At 44.5% G+C, this 12,911-nt stretch overlaps 1 protein-coding gene across 1 annotated transcript in view; it reads left to right on the top strand.

Annotated features, from left to right (window-relative positions):
- The first annotated feature begins 6,560 nt into the window (after positions 1 to 6,560).
- TBX3 (T-box transcription factor 3) overlaps positions 6,561 to 12,911 on the top strand; it is a 241,275-nt gene continuing 234,924 nt past the window's right edge. Inside the window, exons 1-2 of the mRNA XM_080559595.1 lie at positions 6,561 to 6,666; positions 11,351 to 12,261. The gene's annotated coding sequence lies outside the window, so the exon portion shown is untranslated. The remainder of the gene's footprint in view (positions 6,667 to 11,350; positions 12,262 to 12,911) is intronic.

The raw sequence follows: 12,911 nt of genomic DNA, 5'->3' as shown, positions 1-12,911 counted from the left end.
GGAGAAAACAATTAGAACATGGTTAGTACTTTCAATAAACTCCCCCTATGTGTTTGTACACTGCCAAGATGCCTTTAAGAATTTAGTGTGGTGAAGGGAATGGGGAGATAAATAATACAAACTGAGGAAAGGAGGCTTCGGGCTGATTTACTGAAGCCTCTTAGCTAAATTCTTTCCACTCATAATCTCAGAGAGGTGGAGCTTTTTGGCTGCAACGTCTGTACATTTCCCATCTCAGAGAAAAAGCTCCAAGTGCACTCAGGGCCTGAAATTAATTCTGGGTTGGAGGTGTCTGAGGTGAGAGACGGATGTTGATGAGGGTGCAGGACACAGGAGGCCTGCGCCGGGCCTGCCATTAGGCGGTTGGGTGTGTTTGTGTACGTGCTCCCCTCGGCTGGAGCTTCAGTTCCCCTCTTTCACAAAGGAGGAATGATGGCACTTACCTCCTTCGCAGAGCTTTTAACTCGAGTCTTGAAAAGCACTATATAAGGGCTGGGTTTCGAGCCCTTGGCTCCTCACAGAGCTAGCTTCTGTTCCTGTCTTAAAGCAGCATTTTTATTTATTTATTGGCTTCCTTTTTTCAAGACATCTCGATATTTGTGGTGGGAAGGGAATAAGAAAACCATCTTCTGCCACATTTTACTTAACTTGACCTCTGTCTTTGCCCCGGATAGCCCGGCTCAGCTACCTCCTCTGTTGTGGTCCATACTGATTGCACAGCCTCAGGCGTGGCCTGTCAGGGTGCTGGATTTCCCTGTGAGCTGCGGCAGAGGATCCTGCCCTCAGTCAGTCCTGCTGAGTCCCAAACGCCAGCACTGCTGTTGCTTCTGCCAGTCATATCACCGCAGCTTTCCCCAGCACTGTTAGCGTCCAGTTTTGCTTTGCTTCTTTGCATTGGCATTGAGTTTTCCTTAGGACAGCTGCTGGATTGTGTGCTGACATGGTCCTGGTCTGATAGAATTAAGAGGGAGAGGTAATCAAAATTCCCCTCTCCCCCTTTTTTTCCTTTTTTTTATGGGAAGCTGTTTGGATGGGGCAAGATACATGGCAAGAGTAGCACCTGCTGAGCCCATAGTAAAAGGGACACTGCAGGCTCTCAGACACTCTTTGCTGCAAATTCCTAACTGTGCAACCTCTGTATGAGCAGCTGACAATCCTTTGATGACAGCCCCAGAGAGTTAATGAACTAAAAGGGCTATGGGTTATCTATTCCCAGAGATTGGGGAGCGTGAATTAAATGGTCTTTTGGAAGATGGGAAATAATTATTCTTCTGCTTCAGAGCCATGTCCAATTGAATGATGTCGCCAGCACGAATCAGCAACCACAATCACTGATGAAGACCCATTAAACAGATTGGGCTGAGTAATGCACAGGAAAAAATGTCAGGAGCATCTTTAATTCTGAGTCTCTCAACCCTACAATGGTCTTTTCTTCTTTTTTGTGTTTTTTAAAAGAAGCTCTTTAAGCACCTAGAGCTTTTCTTCTCAGTGCTTTAAAGCTGGAAATAGCTACGAATGCATTTCTACACTATTCCTGATGGAAAGCCAAGGACTGGAGTAGCTAAAAGTTTTGTGGGTATTGTCTGGGATATCTGAAGGGTATTGTTTAGGATAGCTGAAGTGAAGAAAGGGTTTGGAAAAAGGCTTGGGCAAGACCCATTGGGAATTCCTCCACTCCCAGCTCTGGCATATTGTTCTGTATGGCACTTCTCCTGGCAGAGCCTGGGGAAGGAGCGAGCTTCCCCAGGGCCAGCACTTCAGTTCAGCTGGAGAGAAGGGTGAGTGTTGAGTGATCCTTACTGAAAAAAAGGCACGTTCTTCTGTAGCTTAACTATTGCAAAAGTGACATAATGAAGTCAAATGTTAGGGCATGATCATTAGGAGAATTCATTAGAAACGCTTGGCTGTACAATGAATTCAGTTGGAAGTTATGAACTATAACTCTTTAGCCTTAGTGGAAGGAAGCAAATCTTACTACAGCGTTCTGCTTTTTCACCATACGAGCTGCAACTTCAGGGAAGCTGTACCAGAGGTGAACTTTGCCCATGTGCCAGAGAAACAGGCCAACAGACTGGGCAACAGGTTAATTGACTAGGTAAAGTCCAACATCTCCTCCAGAGGACTGTAGTTTACCCAGATGGCAAAGGAAGATGGAGAAAGGCCCACATTTAGGAATAAAAGAGTTGTCACTTGTCATAAGACCTAGGTTCTACCTAGTCCACTGGTGTGGCTTATATGAATTAGTTGCTGTACAATCTGCCTCCCTGTTACACCTCATCTTAACCTCTAGTAGGTCAAACACGTTAAATCACCCCCTTGAAGAGCTGAGTATCTTTTCAAGATGTATGTTGACATTAATAACATACACAGAGCAGATAAAGGAAGCAGCAGTGGCACAAGCCTTCCGCAAACGTGTAGCCCAGGACAAAATTTATCTTAGTTGTACTAAAAAAGTTGTCATAGTTGTATTTAATAAAGATCCTGGACTATTTTTGAGGATGATGCTGCAGAGTTGTGTTGAAGACATTGAGAAGGAGCAGCAATGGCCCAGTCTGGAGACCCACCAGACTCAGACCCTCAGCATGTAGGCTGGATTTCAGCCATCCAGATTTGTTCAGGTTTGTAGATTTGTTTGTAGGTGGCTTCATCCGAGCTGACATTACTACAGTGGTGAAAAAGACACTTCTGAGGCAATGTATCCTAAAGAAGCCATCCAGAACAGGTCAGGTGAAGATCCATGCTGTGGAAATGCCAATTTCTTACCTTTTATAATAAAAAGAAGAGTGGAGTTTGATGGCTCAGATATAGCTATCTAACAGTAGATGGAAGACATCTTACCTCTCATCTCAGAAGAACAACATTTCAATTTTCATTGTCCTTCCCTCCCCCCAGATACCTTCAGATTTCAGTTGTCACAGATCTGAAGAAGTGTTTGAAAATATCACCTGAGTTTAACTAGCGTTTGCCTAAGCCTGCACGCGATCTAAAAACAAAAACTTCAACAAATGCAAACTGTTTCCCTGCCTTTAAAGGTAAGAGATGTGAACATGGGAGGAGCGTGTAGGTTCTGCCTAGAACTTTGATTTGCCTCATTTTGGCCTAGGAAGCAGGAGCAGTGGGGGGGATCTCTGCATCAACTGATCCAGCAGCATGTATCAATACCCAGGGTTTTGTCCCTGTAACAGGATGTATAGCGGCATCGTTTGTCTAAAAGCTAGTAAGTAATTCACTCAGCTGAAAGGTAGTGAGGGTTCACCTGAGCTTGTGTGCCTCTGATTTTTCTACGTATAGATAACATGCATTATTGTATGCCCTGGGTGTTCATGAATTAGAAATTTGATGCCTGTTAGCCAAAATTTATTTCATCAAGAAACAAAGTCCACTCATGTCCCTTGTGTCTGTGGATCAGCCTTCCAGATGTCCTACTCTGTACAGTTTCAAAAATGCTGCAGGGCGAGGAAAGGTGCAATACAGCATCTTGTACTGCAGCAAGAAAGGGCTTCACAGCAGGAAGGTTCTTAACCTCGGACCAAAGAATACTGTGAGAGCACAGAAATCGTTTGGGGGCTTCTAGTCTGCATTGGCATACTCGGGTGCTGTTGATTGATGTACCTGCTGGATCAAAGCTCCATTCTCCTCTATTGGATTTGATATTTATTGGGAGTCCTGGTGTCCTCCACCCGGATGTGGGTACGTTCCAGCTCAATGGCAAGGGCGTTTGTACAGGCAGGATGGCAAACAATGCCTGCTTGTTTTGACTGTAGGTTGTTAAAATGCTACTTTGGAGGTTGTGTCACGATGTTGGAATGTGATTCAGTGTGAAAGACACAGCAGCGTTTTAAAGGGATATCATGCAGATCCCTGCTCAGCTGCATGCATCGGGGGTATGAGGCTGCCCAGCACTGCGCTCACTTCCCATGCATGCTGTAGAGACCCGGATCTTTCTAACTTTCTTTGTAGGTGCTGCTTGCTAAAGTTCTTCAGCATTTTTCTGTTTGCTGGGGTTTATGCAGTCTGTCTACCCTTCCCTTGAAATGCAGCATCTGAAAACGAGATGCTGCACTTAGCTGAGAACTCACATGTGCCAGAAAGAAATAATTCTGTGACCTCCGTTGGGTACAATGCTCCTGGTAACCCCTAGGAGATTGGTCTGACCCTAGTAAGAGACAAAAGCCAGAGAGCTAAAGTGCAGGAAAAAGAAATTCCTTGGAAAAAGGTCTGTTGAGGGCAGGTAAATACGAAAGAACCATTTCTGCCTCTGTAAACTCCCAGAGTGCAAATTGGAGGTCAGAACAGCGTTCTGCAGGAGAGATGTTACGTGTGCCTGTCCTGTCCTTTCTGTCTTTCCTTGGCAGTGGCTGTTTGTCACAGCTGCTACAGGACGCTGGGCTGTTTGTGTGACTTGGGAAAGGAAGGGGACAGAGGTGCCTTGCTCTGCTGCTGGGATGCTGGGCAGCAGCTTTGGCTTTTGGCCTTGCTCTAGAGAGGAACGATTGAGGTTTGGGGCCAAACTATCCACCGGTCACATAGGACACCTGTCTGTACCTGGGCTTACGTTCAGTGGGGTTAATTGGAGGTGTTCATGGATATGGCTGGCTGGGAAATTTGGAAATGCTGAAAAATTGTGTTGTGCCAGACTGGAGTGAAAATGTCATGTGCTGACAAACCAAAAGGAAAAAAAAAATAAGTTTTTCTCAGTTGAAATGTTTTTCTTGACATCTCTGTGAAAAGCTGAGAAAAAGAAAAAAATCAAAATGAAAGATTTCAAAATTTAATTAAACTGCACAGACAGTTCTCTTGAACAAAAAGCAAATGTCTTTTTAGTAACTGTTCAAACAGCATGTTTTGATTATTCTGGATTTTTCCCCCAATCTTTTTTTTTCCCTTGGGTCTGGAAATATAGCGACACCAAACCATCCCTAGAAAAAAGGTTTGGGTTTGGACAAATCCAAGTGTTTCAACAACAACATGTTTTGTGAGAAAATTCCCTGCTGCTTCTGTTCATCAATAAATTTGATGAGTTTAACCAGTCTCATGGCTGGCTAGGGAAAAAAAAAAAAAGATCCCCCAGTTAGAGAAGTGGATAAATAACTTGGCACAAAGTCCTTCTCTGTTGACTCAGTTTACTTTGTGGACCCGGGCACGACTGTCATAATAAATTAAAGCATGTGCATTCCCATTTGTCACTTCATCACTTCCTTTTGCTGCCTTCCAACATGTGGTAAACCCATTAGTTTTAACACAGAGAGAAAAGACCAGAAGAGGGGAGGAGAACAACGCTAGAATTAAGGGGAGAGAGGAAAAAGGGGAAGACTTGCAGGGCGGAGCGACGGCATCACTGAGGCAGGCACAGGTGGCGTATTTATGGGGGCAGACTCATTCTAAAGTTGTTGGGCTCCGTCATCTGTTGATGGGGAAAAAAAGGAGACGATGGTTCTTCTGGGAGTCGGTAATAACCCCCCTGCAAATGCTTAGGGTGGCCCAAAATCCAAGATGGAGAAGTCTCCTCTCAGTCCCGCCCTGTCCCAGTGTTTGAGCGAGTTGTGCACAGGACCATTACCGTGCAAGATGTTCCTTGCTGTCTCTTCGTCTGTGCACGGCTTCTCTTCGTCGCTCCTTGCCATCATCTGCAGTCATTTCCTAGAGCTAGAAGAGGGATGTGCTCAGAGCAGGCCCCTTGTTGACAAGGTGTGAACAGATTGATGGCCATCCCATCCCACCTGGCTTCACAGGAATAAACGCAGCCCAAGCGGGCTTTCCGGGAATCCCCCGCCAAACTTCAGCCCCTGCAGAAACAGAGGGTTTGTGCTTTGAATGAGAGCAGAGGTCAAATTCAGAAAGAGAAAAGGGCGTGTTAGGTGTATGTAAGTGTGGTGGGAAGCTCAGAAGAATGTAAGTTTGGGATTTGAAAGCATCACACTCCTGAATTATGATTATTTATTATGATGATAGTGCCTAGAGGCCCCAGTCTCGTTGTGCTAAGGACTTCACAGGCATATAATGAAGAGACAGTCCCTGCCTGGAAGATGAATGAGGAAAACCTCCCTAAAGGGGGCTGGGAACAGGTGTGGCATATATCCATCAAGCTGATGGAGCGTGTTTACGAGATGGGTATGTAACTGTGTGCAAGTGTAAGAGAGACAGCAAGAGAAGGAGAAAGTTGGATGGTAATTTTCATCTCCCTGGCTCTAAAGAAGGGTTTTGATTATTTTTAATCCTCACCTTTCTTCTCCGGTAATGATTATCCACAGGTAAGAAATGAATTATCAAAAAAGTTTTAGTGATTTTGCTGAAAATCTGGATGCTGAGAGATGTGTTTCAGTCATTCGCTCTGTCTTTAAGCAAGTCACTTCAGCTTAGACTTTTTTTAAAAGGTAATTAAGTACATAGTCCCCATGATGTCTCTTTAAAAGTCTGGCTTTCTCTAATCTTTTAGTGCTTCGGTTTTAGAAAAAAAAAAAAAGGATAAAGAAACAAGTTTTTTCATGAGCAGCAGATTTAGTGAAGCCGCGAATTTAGTGAAGCCCCACGGACTTGTAGCTTGTGTCTCCCAATGCAGATGGCTGGGGGCATCTCTGTCCTTGCTAGGTCCCCCACTGCGCTGGGCTGGGCAAAGCACAAAATACTGTCTGGAGCCTTTGGGGAGGGACCTGCTGCTCATGACAGGTAAGCTGCTGGGTTTTAGCTGCCTTGCCTTCATTTGGGAAACTCTGCCCCCTTTCAGATTTGCCCAGGACTGGACGACGGACTCCAAAGTTACACGATGAGGAGGGAAATGAGCAGTTGTACTGGCAACACAGTCACAGAAAAAGATTTGTTTCTTAAGCAGTCGGGCTAGGAGTGATGTTCACTTACTTACAGCAACATCCTGGAAACCTAGGGGTGAAATTTCCCTAATATTGAGGAAGCCTGTGCTTGCTAAGGGTTAATGAACCAACTGCTCTGAAGCTCATTAAAGAGAGGGGAACGGAGCAATCTGCCCAGCAGTGGGGCATGGGGCTTCTTGAGTACCTGAGGGAGCAAAAGGAGCGTGAGAGATGGATGAATTTTTTCTTTTAGTTCTTAGAACAATCACCAACAAGAAGAAACTTAGCTATTCTTAGTCACATCTAGTGCTATGCATAATCCTTCTTGCTGAATTATGGAATATGATAGCTTTTATTAAATCCATTACAATTACAGCCTCTCTGCTGCACAGGTTTAGAATATGGAATAAGTAGGGTGCATGATTTCAAATAAATATTTAAGGTTTTGATGCATGATAGTTTTAGACTCTTAGAACATAGGATTATATTTCGTTATGTCTGTTTGCTTTTAATTCATGCAAATTTTCCTATCCAGCTACTTTGTAGTGTTAGGAACTTTATTATTTATTGTTTTTAGGTTTCTTTTTGTTTGTTTCTTAGTGTTTGTACTAGGAAAAACATCATGGCTGGTGCAGTTTTGCCCCAGATTTTCTACTGGTAACTTGACTCTTCTGTAAAGTGGTTGAGTATATAAAGTCAGAGATAAGGGAGAATTTCATGTAAAGTTGAAATTAATCTCAGGAAGCATGCAACTGGAAAAGACATCAGTCAAAATTTTGTCAAAAAAAAAAAAAAAGAAAATTTGTCCAAACGCCGTTGAACAAAGAAGTGGGTTGTGTCTCTTTGCAGGGGACCCAGGAGCAGTAGGAGAGCAGGAGATGTGAACACTGCTGTTGCCCTGCATCTCCAGCTAGCAGCTGCTCTTGGGCTCTCCCATGCTCATGGACTTTCTCCTCCGTGGCACAGAGAAATTTCTGCCGGTAGCCTTGCTGCTCAAGTCAACAGCTCTTCTCTGCTGGCGTCTCAGCAGCTTTTGGTTAATCATGCTGCCCCTAGCCTTGGGGTAGGCGCTTCGCAAAACCAAGAACAGGACCACCTGATCCCCAAAGTGTCAGAAGCTCTCAGAGGGAGAAGCAGGGAGGGGTAGCGCAGGGTTTCCCTCGCGGGTTGCCCAGACAAATGATGCAGGAGCTGATGAAGAGCAGCTATCCGCATTGCCTCTTTGTAAACAAGGATGGGAATCTCTGAGCATGATAGCAAGAGGGAAAACCCCCTCTGCACGACTTCTGTGTGCTTCCTTTGTCTTCCCCACACCTGCTCCCTTTCCTCTTCCGTTCTCCCCACCCACCCTTCAAGAAGATGCTCTAGGTGTCGGCTTTGACTTGGCTGCCAATGCTCTGCGGAGATGTGTTAATGATGACTGGCAGCTTTTAAAAGTGCTGTTTCAACACCTTGCTGTCACCACACCTCATACTTCAGCAGCTTAGCACATGTTTCAAGGTGTTTAAAGAGTTTCCCGTGCAGCCCTTTTCCAGGCACTAACCCCTTGCCAGGAGCAGTAGCAGCTCCTGACCGCACTTTTCTGGCTGCGACCTTGTTAGTATTTGCCTACGACATGTAAATGAGCAGCGTGGTCGTTAGCTAGTGAAATGTGTAATGTTTTCCATTGTGTGGAAGGCTCCGAGCTGACAAGAGCAGAGCTTGTGTTCCAAAGTCTAAAGCAGTTGGCAGGTTTCTCAGTACCAGTTTTTTATGCCCCCGAGTGGGTTATGGAGCGGAAAAGTGGGCGGAGAGGAAAGAGGGAGGAATGTGTGTGGATGTATGGTGGGGGGAGAGTTAGCGAGAGAGAAGGGCCATTTGCAAGCCACCAGCTTTGAATTTAGCTCGCATGGGCCTTGTGGTGGTGCTGAAGGGCCTGTTGGGCTCATTTGATTGACTCTAGGCTTAATGCTGCTTGCCACTTACCAGCACTTGTCTTTGCTCATTAGCAGGGGGATTGTGGGCAAATATTTAGATATTCAAGAGAGGAAATGTTAATCTTTGCCGTGTTCACTGAATATTTAAATGAGGCGGCAGGCAGTTTTGCTCTGTGTTTGACCTAGACTTACAGTGCTGAGCAAACACTCGAGTCCTGGGATGAATTTGCAGACTTACACCTCCCTGCTATTGGGGTTGGAGTCCCGCAGTGAAATTCAGACCTTTTCAGGACGGGCAGTGCAAGCAGCCTACATAAGCCCTCCTGTGTGTCAGTGGTGCAGAAGCTTTGATCGCAGCAATTTGAAGCACAGGGAAGTGTCACCCCCAAGCAGTTAGAATAACGCTGGCTGTGTTACAGACCCTCTGCTCCCTGGGCAGGAGATGGCCCCCCAGTTATGGCTGAGGGTGGCCATGACTGATAATTACTGCTAGACCGAGCACTCAGCACACTCCTTTTGATTAAAAAAATGAGGAAAATACAGGTATTCTCTTGAAGCTTGGACAGGCAGATCTCCCAAGCACAAGTATGAATTAGGAACTTAACTTGTTTGGAGATGAGCATGGTATTTGTGATGGTGTCCTGATGTCTCTCATGTTGCTCTGGTGGATAGACTAGCTACCTCCTTTGAATGTGAAATGGACTGAGGTGAGGTTAATCTGCATTTACAAGCTGGAATTGGTTAACGAGTAGTGTCTTGCATCACGTCTTATTACCCAGAACTTTTCTGGAAGTTTACACATTTGCGTTTGTGTCCTTTCTCATTGCTGCCTCCTGTACTTATTCTAATCAATGAACGTGGAAGTGTCAAAATCTAATTTGAGATGGTTGCAGCTTTGTAGGAAATGATCTCAGTGGATAAGCTTAAAAGACTAATGTATCTGTATATGTAAGAGACAAAGGGCCAAAAGGAGTAAATCTGGCAGCTGTTTATTTAACCCATGTTTTAAGGGAGCATGTTTAACGGATCGTGGTGCTAGCTTTGCAAGGTAATGAAACAGATAAGGTAAAGCCAGATCCTGGCAGGTGCTGAGCACCTGCCCTGGCCCAATAGTACCTCTCTGGATCAGAACCTCTATGGTTAAGGCAATTCAGTCAACATGAAATTATTATTTAATTTGATCAATTTACATCAAAGTCACCTGAGAAATTATTCATTTATTCCTAAACACAGTCACTGGCTACATGCTGAAGGGTGATGTGAAAAACATTTATTATGGATTTTATTATTGACAGAGTGCCTAAACACAGTTTCTTTATATTTTCTGTCTCTTGTATTCCAGTAGCTGCTAGTCAATTACATATTTCTCCAGTAAATTGGAGGTTTAGAAAGTCACTTGGGAGTTGCACGACTCCTCTTAGTGGGAATTAAAAGAGAGTTATCCTAGATTTAGGTGCATCTGACAACTCCCCCATGTGCAATTCCTCCATTGGTGTCTGCGGCCTCTTGCCCGGGATCTCTTCTTGTTTTCCCTTTGGCATTTTCCCTTTTGTCTTTATTATTCCTTTTATTATTCAGCCATGCCCTCAGTGGTATTATACCTTATAGACCAGCTATCTGGAAACAAGAGGCAGTAGGCAACTTGTGAGCCAAAAGCTAGCCATGGCTTCAGCCACAGCAAGAGCTTTGGGTCATGTCAGTCTGTTCACGGTGGTGGTGGCAGGCATGAGACCCCACGTTTATACCATCTGGTTTCACTTCTCTTGGCTTTTTTACGTTTGCAGCACCAGACTGGCTGGGCTTTTCCACGTACAGTAAATGGCTGCTTGTGTGTAATTTTTGAAATGCCCTCTTTGAGTCTGTTCTCATTGACAGACTTTTTTGTTGTTGTTTTTCCTGAGTAACTCTGGCATTGTGTTCAGAAAACTCTGGCTCGTAGCTCTCCGCAGATATAGGGCACTTGCTGCTCTAGGGAGTGATGCGGTAGTGGGAGAGAGCATCAAAAGGAGTCTCCTGCAGTTGGGTTTGTCAGCTGCACTCAAGTGCATCTGACACCCAGCAGACTAAAATTCCTGGTACCGTTTCCTCCACCGATAATCCCTCGTCACAGCCTTCCCTCCTCCTCTGTTACCTTTGCCTGGAGCCCAGCAGGAGCAGGATGGTGGGGTGAGGGGCAGCACTAAAATAAACCCAGAAGAGCCTAAAACCGAACAGATTCCAACCTGTATAGGACAATTCTCCTGTTAGGGAGCGTGCCCATCTTTGCACTGTCTGAGGATTGTTCTCCAGTTGCTGTTTTAGGCCATCTGATTTTGAAATGATGCTAGCTGTAGGGAAATAAAAGCATGTTTATCTGGGGCTTGTGCCAAAGACGCAGTGTAACGTTAAGTCGAGGTGGAAACAGGAAAGGTCATGTTCACATCCGTGTCTCCTTGCTTCTTCCTCTGGAGCTTCTGTCTTGGCAGGTGTCTGTAGGATAGATGGGAAAAGATAGTGGCTTGTGCTCAAGAAAATTCAAAGCAGCAGCAGCAATAATCCCAGTAACAGGGCAAGTCAAAGAGCTGTAAGATAAAGAACAGATAATGAGGATTTGAATGTTGTATCTCTTTTCTATGTTTTTCCCTACAGCTTGAGATGTGTGTTCCAGTAGCGGGTTTCCCACTGAAAAGTTCAGTCCAGAAAGGAGGTGGGTGACCCTTTGTCCATGGCACAGACTGCAGAAGTTCTCACCTCTGCCACTTGTTCAGTTCTGACTGTGATGGTTAAAAGAGAAAAGTCATTCTCCGATAGATTTAAGAAGCCGGTATAAAACAGGTCCACTGATTTAATTGCCAATACCTAAAGAAGCTTGTCTGATGGAAGATCATCACTGTTATTGATTGGGATGGGAGGTAACATGCACTAGGACAGTTTCAACAGAGGGGCCAGCATGACTTGGAAAGCTGTTTAGAGAGGCAGGGATGTGTTCTGTGCTGGTGTAGCTATTATTCTTCATAAGTGAATTTAGCCCACGTGGAGGAGAAACAATTCCCTATGCTTGCTTCGCCCTCACCGCTGACCTCTAAGCGGGGATTAAGTATTACACTGACTTTTACCTAGCAGTGAGTTATAGTCTATGTGCATGGGGGCTCCTGTCCTCAGGATCATTTCTCTCCTGCTCTCTCAGTATATGATGCTCTTGTTGGTTTATTGGTATTTCTGTTTTTTGTTTCATTGGTTGGTTCTTTTTTACCAAAAAGTAATAATTAAAGGGAAAACAAATCTTCCCTTCATCCCCAACCAAAACCATAAAGAAAGCAGGCAGTTTGTGATTCTTGGTTGCACGTGGCAGGAAGAAAATATTTAATTAATTTTCTAGTGTGAGCCATTGCGAACATGAAGGGGACATTGTCAACTAATTTGCTTTTTCCCACAAAGTGTTGCACAACCTATCTAGGAAAGTGTCTTTTTGGTGTGGTATATGCCAAGCTCCAGAAAGGAAAATGCTGCTGAAGCAGTGCCAGCTGGCTGTGCGCCCACGCTCCGTTTCCAAAGCCAAGGTAATGGCATCAGCAAGGTTGGCATGAAAGCAGAAACAAAACAATCTCAGCATTTGACTGCAGGCACCCTTTGGAGCAACTCCTGTGTGAGACAGGAGAGAAGGAGATGGGAGAAAAAAGTGTTCGCCCTAGTAAAAAGTGTTTGGGGGAAAAAAAGTCCAGTGAACCAAGTTGTTGGTGGAAGGTGCAGTCCTCTGGACACCAGGAGGTTCTGGGGAGCAGTCAGCTTCAGTCAGATAGCTCAGCAGGAACTACCTAAATCCTTCGTTTTTACAAGTAGCAAAATGTAAATATTGACAGTGTTGAAACATAATCTGCTGAAAGTAATTCCATTTCAGTTTTTTTATGACATGGCAAAATATTAACTGAGCTGTACGTCTTTCATTCTTATGTACTAAAGAATTAAATAAATATTAAATCCAATAAAAATATAATTGTTGCTATGAAAGCAGGAGCTTGAACCTCTACTAAACAAGCTTTTGTTCCCCCAGAATTACTGGTTTAGGGTGATTCTGAATTTTCAGTTTCTTGTTATGGTTCATTACAGTTAGGGAGTATTTCTGTCATTATGAAACTTTGTACAGAAACTGTTTGCAGACCAGCTTTAATCAAGGTGTGCTCTGAGATCATTTTAACTGTGGATACACAGT

This window comes from Anser brachyrhynchus (genome assembly GCF_964034855.1).
Source record: "Anser brachyrhynchus genome assembly, chromosome: 17".
NCBI lineage: Eukaryota > Metazoa > Chordata > Aves > Anseriformes > Anatidae > Anser > Anser brachyrhynchus.
The sequence above is the reverse complement of the archived record's forward strand: the minus strand, read 5'-3'. Positions and strand labels throughout refer to the sequence as shown.